The sequence below is a fragment of the Kogia breviceps genome, chromosome 2, assembly GCF_026419965.1.
Source record: "Kogia breviceps isolate mKogBre1 chromosome 2, mKogBre1 haplotype 1, whole genome shotgun sequence".
In the NCBI taxonomy this organism is placed as follows: Eukaryota; Metazoa; Chordata; class Mammalia; order Artiodactyla; family Physeteridae; genus Kogia; species Kogia breviceps.
This window is the reverse complement of record NC_081311.1, coordinates 61,319,765-61,329,252: the sequence shown is the minus strand read 5'-3', so window position 1 is coordinate 61,329,252 and position 9,488 is coordinate 61,319,765. Positions and strand designations below refer to the sequence as shown.

General features: G+C 38.7%; 1 non-coding gene across 1 annotated transcript; it reads right to left on the bottom strand.

The window, feature by feature from the left end:
• Positions 1-2,356: 2,356 nt before the first annotated feature.
• Positions 2,357-2,463, bottom strand: LOC131751671 (U6 spliceosomal RNA). The gene has a single exon (XR_009334243.1). It is a non-coding gene; the product is annotated as a U6 spliceosomal RNA (small nuclear RNA).
• Positions 2,464-9,488: the final 7,025 nt, after the last annotated feature.

The window sequence follows — 9,488 nt, the reverse complement described above, 5'->3', positions numbered from 1 at the left end:
AGCTCCCACATTTGATAACTATGTGCTGATTATATAAAGTAATATATATATTCGTAGTAAATACACACCGAGGTATGAAGAGGTAAGGAGGCATAATACATGCAATCTATTCTCAGATTGTTCAGAAAAAATAAATGAAAATAGAGAGAGAGAATGCAAATGCAGCAAAATGTTAAAAGTTGGTGAACTTGAATAAATAATATTCAGGAGTTCTCTCTCCTATTCTTGCAATCTTTCTGTAAGTTTAAATTGTTTTCAAAAAGAAGAAAGTTAAGGGCTCTCCAATTTCTCTCTCTTAGACTTCATTCCCAAATGGGCTAGAACATTCATCATGAACCTTTTAATTTATTTAGTTTTTTTATTTCCACTATTAGTACTGTCAGGTGGTAATTATCTTTTATAATTTTAGTTGATTATATACTACCAGTAAGAAGGAAAGTGACGTTACAAAAGGCAAAAACAATTCCTTTTTAAAATTAAATAGTATATTTTTATTGAACCCAACATATCCAAAATATCACTTCAAAATGTAAACAACATAAAATATTATTAATGAGATATCTTACAGTCTTTTCTTTTTTGATAACATGTCTTTGAAATCAGTGTGTATTTTATACTTATAAATTATACTCACATTTCGATTTGGATTTTTTTTTTTTTTTTTGGCCACACTGCATGGCTTAGTTCCCCAACCAGAGATTGAACCCCGGGCCATGGCAGTGAAAGAGCTGAGTCCTAACTGTTAGCACTGTTAACACTGACTGAAACCGCCCACCCTGTCCAGGCAAGATAGTAGCCACTTGCATGCATTATCTTAGAACAGGGGATCCTGGTAAAGAATGTGGAACTAACAAGTTATCACCAACTGGAAGAATTCAGGAAAGGTCAAAAGGAGAGAGGGGACACCTGTCCATGCATCCTACCAAACTCCCAGAATCCTTCTTGCTGGAATCCATCTTGGCTGAGCAATGTGCATACCACCAGGAAGTACCCTGAGTCAGAAGGATTGGCCAAGGACTTCCCTGGTAGTTCAGTGGCTAAGACTCTGCACTCCCAATGCAGGAGGCCTGGTTCAATCCTTGGTCAGGGAACTAGATCCCACACACCACAACTAAAGATCTCACGTGCCACAGCTAAGACTTGGTGCAGCCAAATAAATAAATAAATATTAGAAGAAAAAAAAAGAGTGATTGGCTAGAGACAACCCTGAAACTAACCCCATCACCATGAAACCTGAGACTGTGAGCCATAGGGCAGAGCAGTTCTGGGTTCCCTTACCCTCCTGCTCTCCACCCGGGTGCCCCTTCCCAATAAAGTCTCTTGCTTTGTCAGCATGTGTATCTCCTCAGACAATTCATTTCCAAGTGTTAGAAAAGAGCCCATTCTCGGGCCCTGGAAGGGGTCCCCCTTCCTGCAACATAACCTGGACTGCCAGGGAATTCCCCATGGATTTTTTTTTTAATTGAAGTGTAGTTGATTTACAATGTTGTGTTAGTTTCAGGTGTACAGCAAAGTGATTCAGTTATACATATATATCTATATATATGTATTCTTTTTTCAGATTTTTTCCATTATAGGTTATTATAAGATATTGAGTATAGTTTCCTGTGCTATACAGTAAGTCCTTCTTGTTTATCTATTTTAGATATAGTAGTATGTATATATTAATCCCAAACTCCTAATTTATCCCTTCCCCCCAAGCACATCTCAGTTTGGACTGGCCACATTTCAAGAGCTCAATAGCCACACATGGCTAAATGACAGCATTTGACAGCACAGGGCTAGGGAAAAAGATGCAGTCAAGGGGACTTTCTAAACACAATAGTAAATACAGTCACAGATTATGTTCAGGATCACTCAACTGGTGGAGTTTGGACTTGAGCCTCCAGTTACCATCCAACCCCAGACCTGTTCATTCTGCCACACGTAAGAGACTTTGCCCACTTCAGTGGCCTCATGGCTGGCTGGCCTCAACCAACCAAACTTAATATATCCAAAACAAAATTCATCCTCTTACCTCAAATACCTCCTCCTGCTTTCTCATTGTCTATTTCAGTTGATGGCACCATTATCTACCTGTTCACTCAAGTCATCTTCATTACATCTTTGGGCAAAAGAGCACCTTATCTAGAAGATAATTTAAAATCTAAATGCTTATCAAAAAATGCACCCTCCACTCCACCCCAACTAACTGAGCTAGTTCAGGCCACTTTCATCTCTCACATGGGTCTCAAGAACTTTTTTTCCCCCCAGTTTTATTGAGATATAATTGACATACATCACTGTATAAATTTAAGGTGTACAGCATAAGGTTTGACATAGATACAATAAAAAGCTGAAAAAGAAAATTTTCCTTAAAAATATGAACCCCTTCACAAATTGTCATGGCATCCTTGTGCGGGGGCCATGCTAATCTCTGTATCACTCCATTTTAATGTTCTGCCCAAACCCTCACTGGTTGGCTGGTTCCCTTACTACTTCATAAGGCCCTTCATGGCTCTCCAACCCCTACTTAACAAAGGCCATGATCTTTTTTATGTAGCACAGAATTTCCTCCAGGGTCTGATCTTTCCTTATCTCTTTAACAATGCTCAGTTGTTTACCTTTCCGAGACCTTGAACAAGTTCAAGTTCTCTCACCTCCTCTGAGCCTGCTATTCTTTTGTAAAAATAGCCATCCTAATCTCTCAAAAAGTTGAATGAAACAAAAAAGTTGCCCTGAGGTTTAAAAGAAATATACTTTAAATAATACACAATCAAGGGCTTACTGTACCCATCACTCCTTTTTATCCATATCTATCTACCTAGATATTTATTGAATACTTACTAAGTGCTAGGCACTTTGCGGGACACAAGACAGAGGGAATACAGAAAAATAGATTGAATAACGTGACCTTTGCCTTCCCCAAGCTCATTACAATATAGTTTCTCAACCACTACCTTTAAGGACTAGATAATCTCTAATGTTAAGAGCAAATCAGGGGGTCCCCAGAAGTTCACACCGGGCTGACCCCCCCAGGCACCACCACATCCCAGCACCTCTCAAAAAATTCCTAAACCCAGTTGCAGGAAATTTTTATATTTGCAACTAAAATTTGATTCTAGATGTTTTAAGAAATTAACTAATAGAGATAATTGTTTAGATGAATCAAGGTTAAACAAAGAAAAAACAAAGTTGGTACATTTATTCCAGTTTCCTTAAATTATTTTAGAAAATTAATTTTTCAACTTCCTATAGGCATCATCAAAAGTTTCCTCTAAAATAATTGGTAAACTGGGGGTGGGGTGGGGTGGGGTGTCCTATTTTTTAGTTTTAGTCTGTCCCATAATTCTTAAACATTACTTTCTAATTACAAACATATGCATGCCCTTAAATTCAAACAATTGAGAAGTGTGTGAGACAAAAAAAATATAAGTCCTTCTCTCTACTCTGATGTTACCCACAAAGATAAAACCCGCTGTTAAGTTTTTCCACGCTTTTATCAATGTGTCTATCTGTATGTGTATACAGTTTTTTAAAAAATGGGAATCATTTTGCACAATTTGTTAATTTTTTATTTAACAAGCAAGTCTTTTTAAATTTAATTTTTAGTTTATCAAAGCTATGCATATATAGTTTTTTATAAGTAGTATAAAAGTCAAATAATTTGACTGGTAAAAATCATTTCTAATCATTTATAACACATTCACATGGTTTAAAATTTAAAAAGTACAGTGGTATATGTTATGAAAAACCTCTCTTCCACCTCTGTCCCTGAGACACCCAAATCTACTCATGGCAACAAATGACATTAATTTTTATACATCCTTCATGTGTGTATGAATATATACACACCCACATACCCTTTGAAGACCTTTTTATATATAAAGGGCTTCCTCAGTTTTTTATATAGCTATGTGGTATTACATTGTATAGACATGCCTTTATTTAATCAGTCACCTGATTTGTTTAGTCAGACCTTTAGAGTGTTTCTAATTCTTCCTCTAAAAATAATCTGCTAAGAGTAACCTCAAATATATCATTTTGCTGATATGTGGGTAATCTATGGAATAAATTCCTAAAAGTGGAGTTGTGGGTCAAATTTTTCACAGGTTAGGTTTTCTGGGAAGCAGATTCTGGGACAGAAATTTAGAGTCAGGGTGTTTGTTTATTAGGGAGTGCCCTTGGGTTCAACATCTGTGGAAGGGAGAAGGAGGAAGTGGGATTGAGCAGAAGGTAAGTTGAGCTTTGAAGGTGCCCCATGCAGCCTCAGCCAACCCCACAGGGAAACTGTGGAGCTGAAATGACCTACCAGAATTGGCCCACATTGGGTGGAAAAGGCTTTTATACCCCTTCCTCCATCAGTGGGCTGCCCCAAGAAGGCACTGACTTTAGATGGGGCAAGTCTTTGCAGCTGAGGCAAAACTTGCAGGGGCTGACAGTTGAAGATTGTCAGCTGACAGATCTTCCAGCAGCTGGGACAAGACCTTCCTTGAAAGGGGATATCTGGGAGGCCCATCTCCATGTCCAACGGAAAAGGGTATGTGACTTTGGTAGATTTTGCCAAATTGCCATACCAATTTATACTCCCACCAGCAACATATGAGAATGCCTGTTTACCCATATCCTCCCCAACACAGGATTTTATCAAACTTCTGGATCTTTGCCAATCTGATTAAGTGAAACATGATGTCTTGGTATAGGTTTAATTTTCTTTTCTTTTATTCTGAGGGAAGTTCAACTTCTTTTTGTCCTTTTTTTTTCCCCCTTTTGACTGTCTGTTTATATCCTTTGCATATTTTCCTACTGGGCTAATTTTTTTAAAGTAATTTGTAGGAACTCTTAGCGTTAAAGAAATTAGCCATACTCTCGCCATATACCTTCCCAATATAACCATATATCAATAATATTTGATTAAATTAACATTTTGTGTTTCTACCATTATGACCTTTCCTTTCTTATATCATTTCTGTTTTTCCTATAGTTAATACTTTACTCATTTCTTAACTTTGCTTAATTTTGTATGTGTCTATCACTAATTCCTCTTTCATCCTTTCCACAATGTACCACTGTAGTGAGAGCTACCAACACCTCTTGCCTGAATTATTGGGATAATTGCTTCTTTATTAGGCAATTACTAGGCAATCCAATTGCCTCCTTATTATAGTAAGTCCCCTACATACAAGCCTTCAAGTTGTGAACTTTCAAAGATGTGAACATGCAAACGTTTATTCAAGAGGTTGGATAGAATTGAATCCAGCAAGGAACTAGAACCTGTGCCGTCAATGTCAGTCATGACTGAAATTGCAGCTCGCCCTCTGTCTCCTGTTGCTGATGATCCCTCAGCTCTATCATCTCCCACCTCCTCTCCGTCCTCCAGTCAGTAACTCTTCTTGCCTGTTCACTTGATGCCAGCCCCTGTATGCCAGCTGTTGTACTGTACTGCTGTACTTTTCAATGCACTGTACTGTAAGATTAAAAATGTTTTCTTTATTTTTTGTGCTTGTTTTTTTATGTATTATTTGTGTGAAAAGTATTATAAACCTATTACTGTACAATACTACATAGCTGATTGTGTTTGTTGGGTACCTAGGCTAACTTCGTTGGACTTATGAGCAAATTGGACATGTGAACTTGCTCTTGGAACTGAACTCATTCGTATGTAGGGGACTTACTGTATCTCCCTGTTTCCACCCTTATCTGCCTATAGTCTGTTTTCCCAAAGCAGCCAGAGTGATCCTTTTAAAAAGTAAGCCAACCATTTCACTTCTACAATGGCTCTCCATTTCCCTCAGAGAAAAGCCAGTTTCTTCAGTGATCTGCAAGGCCGTGCATGACACATCCCCCACCACATACCTCTCTGACCTCATTTTCTACTACTGCTCTGGCATCTCTCCCGCTCATGTTTCTTCACCTCCACTGGCAGTTCCCTCTGCCTAGAAGGTTCTTCTGCCAGATAGCCACATGACTAATTCCCTAATTCCAATCCTTTCCAGTACAATTCTTGGGTCTTACCTGAAGCGTCACTTTACAGTGAGGTCTATCCTCACCATTGTATTTTAAATTGTCATATACACCCTACCCCACTCCCCACCTAGAGCAATTTTAATCTTCCTTACCCTGCTTTACTTTTTCTTTTTTAATAACATTTACTGCCTTCTAATACAGAATTTATTTCTTTATTATGTTTATTATCTTATTCCCTGTGCTAGAATGAAAGCTCCATGAGGATAGTGTTTTTGGGTCAAGGTGAATATTCAATAAATATTTATTGTGAATTAATATATTTTTTCTTTATATGTTCCAACTCATCAGAAAAGCTATTTTTGTGCCTCTTGGAACCCCCTGTCTTTACCTTTTGTTCTGTTGGCCTCCTGTACATCTGTTATTCATGAACTTGCCTTCATTATCAGTTTAAGAATCCCCTTCACCAACCTCCTATGGTAGAGCTCCTAGTACCTAGACCCTTGTCTTCTTTATTGCTTTTCTCCCTCTTTTTCATGAGCATTTCCTTTTTCTTAGTTTATTCTTTCTTTTTGGTGGTAGCTTTCTAAGAAAGAACGAAAAGCTTCTGAGATTTTATATGTCAGGAATTGTCTTTCATCTGGCTGTAAGCTTAATTGATAGCATGACTAGGTATAGAATTCTAAATTAGAAACAATTTTCCTTGAAGATTTTTGAGACATTATACCACTCTCTTCTAGCTTCCAGTGTTGGTCTCAAGAAGTGAGATGAAATTTTAGTTCTTGATCTTTCATATTTTTTCTCTCTGAAAGTTCTTAGGTCTTCTCCTTTTTTCCCCAGTGCATGATATGCCATGTTGTGGGCCTTTTTCTTATTTAATCTGCTGGCCACTCAGTAGGTCCTTTATCAGGAGACTTGAGTCCTTTAGTTCTAATAAACTTTGATTTGTTTCTTTGATAATTCCTCCTGTCTGTTTTCTCTGCTCTCTCTCTCTAGAATTTCTTCAGATGTGGCATCTCTTTTCAAAAAACACTCAGCAGATTGGTGTCTAGATTCTATTTATTAGACATAATTTTCACAATAGTACAGAAAGAGAACTGAAAGAAACAACATAATCCAGGATTTAATAACATATGAAATCCTCATCAAGAGACAAAATCAGTAGGCTATCACTTTCTAAGAATAGCTGAGCTAAAGGTGTCTCTTGGACCAAACAGGAAGTCATCTCCCCTTTCAAGTCTCTCCAGATATTCTAAAACCTAGAATAGTACCTAGCACATTATGGGAAATTGGTAAATACTAATTGAATGAATAGATGCCCTTCACAAGTATTTGCACTTAAGTACATTCATTAGATAATAGAAAATAAACACTGCACACACACTCCAAGCAACATTATCTCTGGAGAGACCCTAATTTTTATCCCTTAAAACATTTAAAATAATGAAGATCTAGGGGCTTCCCTGGTGGTGCAGTGGTTGAGAGTCCGCCTGCCGATGCAGGGGACACGGGTTCGTGCCCCGGTCCGGGAAGGTCCCACATGCCGCGGAGCAGCTGGGCCTGTGAGCCATGGCTGCTGAGCCTGCGCGTCCGGAGCCTGTGCTCCGCGACGGGAGAGGCCACAACAGTGAGAGGCCCACATACCGCAAAAAAATAAAATAAAATAAAATAATGAAGATCTAATATTTACATTTTTTATCACATTTACTTCTCTATCAACCTGGATTCACAATTCACATTCACTCTGGAGTAAAGGGAGCTATTTTGCTACAATACAAAAGTATCATTTTTGATATTTCAATATTTCAATATCATTTTGATGTTTGACATTGATTGTCAAAAATTTAGTATACAGGTTTTTTGTTGTTGTTGTTGTTGGCTGCACTGGGTCTTTGTGGCTGTGCATGGGCTTTCTCTAGTTGCAGTGAGCCAGGCCTACACTTCGTCACGGTGCGTGGGCTTCTCATTGCAGTGGCTTCTCTTCTTTGTGGAACACGGGCTCTAGGCATGCGGGCTCCGTAGTTGCGGCACCCGGGCCCCAGAGTGCGCAGCTTCACTAATTGTGGTGCGCAGGCTCAGTAGCTGTGGCTTGTGGGCTCCAGAGCATGGGCTGAGTAGTTGTGGCGATGAGCTTAGTTGCTCCGTGGCATGTGGGATCCTCCCAGACCAGGGATCGAACCCGTGTCCCCTGCATTGGCAGACACATTCTTAACCACTGGACCACCAGGGAAGTCCTAAAGATTTTTTATTAAGTGCTGGATATTTTCCAAGGTGAGGGGCTTAGAAATAAGCCAAGAAAGTATGATACTGTTCCTTTTTCCCCAAATCAAACTTCCTTTCATTTTTCGTCATGGATATCATATGATTTTGTCACATGATGGGGAGAAAAAAGCCAAGTGACTATGACTTTATTTTTTTTTTTAGGAAATCAAGACAAATACTCTCAAGGAATCCACAGCTTTCCCAGCATGGTATTTGAGACACAAGGTAGGTGAATTAGGTCCAGTTTCATTTGGCTTTGAGGATGCCCAGGGTTTGCTGTTTCCATTTTTGTTTGCTTTGCACTATAAAATATGAATAAACCATGAACTATGATTGACCTCTCCTTCTTTTACTTTCTGTTTTTACTTATGCTGATATGCCTTACTCAACGGCATGTAGAAATACAGGTCCTTAATATCTCATAGCCACCCTTAAGAGCTAAGAACAAGTGAGAGAGTAGAATTTGATTCTGAATGGAGAAGAATTCTGCTATACATAATCACACCACCCCAAAACTAGAAAATAGTGCTTAAATGATGGATAGATACACCTTCTAAGATCAAACCCAGGAGATATTCTGATTGCTAATTAAGACCTTAACACCATTCAATAATTTACATGTATATTTGCATTAACATTATTTTTAAGTTAAAGTATGTATTCTAATATTAAGCCATCTATTTGTCTATATAGTTTTCCAAGAAATTGTTTATACTTGCTATAAACAATTGTGAGTTTGACCCAGGGGGCTAAACTCTTATGTAATGTGTGTCAATTTGAATCCTTGGAGAAGCAGGCAGCAAGATGAAATGTGATGTATAAGGGATTCATTGGAGAGAATGCTTATGAAAGACAAAGGGGAAAGGAGAAGGGGCATATAGGGAGAGTGAGGCAGGTCTAACACCCGTGACAGGAGAGAGGGAAGGAAGGATTGTGTGGGAAGAGCCTCAAACTATAGAGCAATTCTGAGAAAATCTCACCCAGGCCAATGGGAAGTCCCTGAGCTGAAGTTGCCAGTTAAAGAAATCCTGTTTTGTGTAGGAATGGACTAGTTCTTACACCCTGCTGTGCTTATTGGCTGGGAGTAGCCTAGAGGAAGTATGGCATGACCCAAAAGCATGAGAGCCAAAAGTGTATCAATTGTCAATCAGCTAGGCTCCCTGCAGCAGAATCTCTTAAAGGGAGATCTGGGTGTGGTACCTCAGTGGCTACCACAGTAAACCTCTTGTTCTGCACAAATCCATTTCTTCATGTATGTTTGGGAAGTAGATTTCCCATGGTTC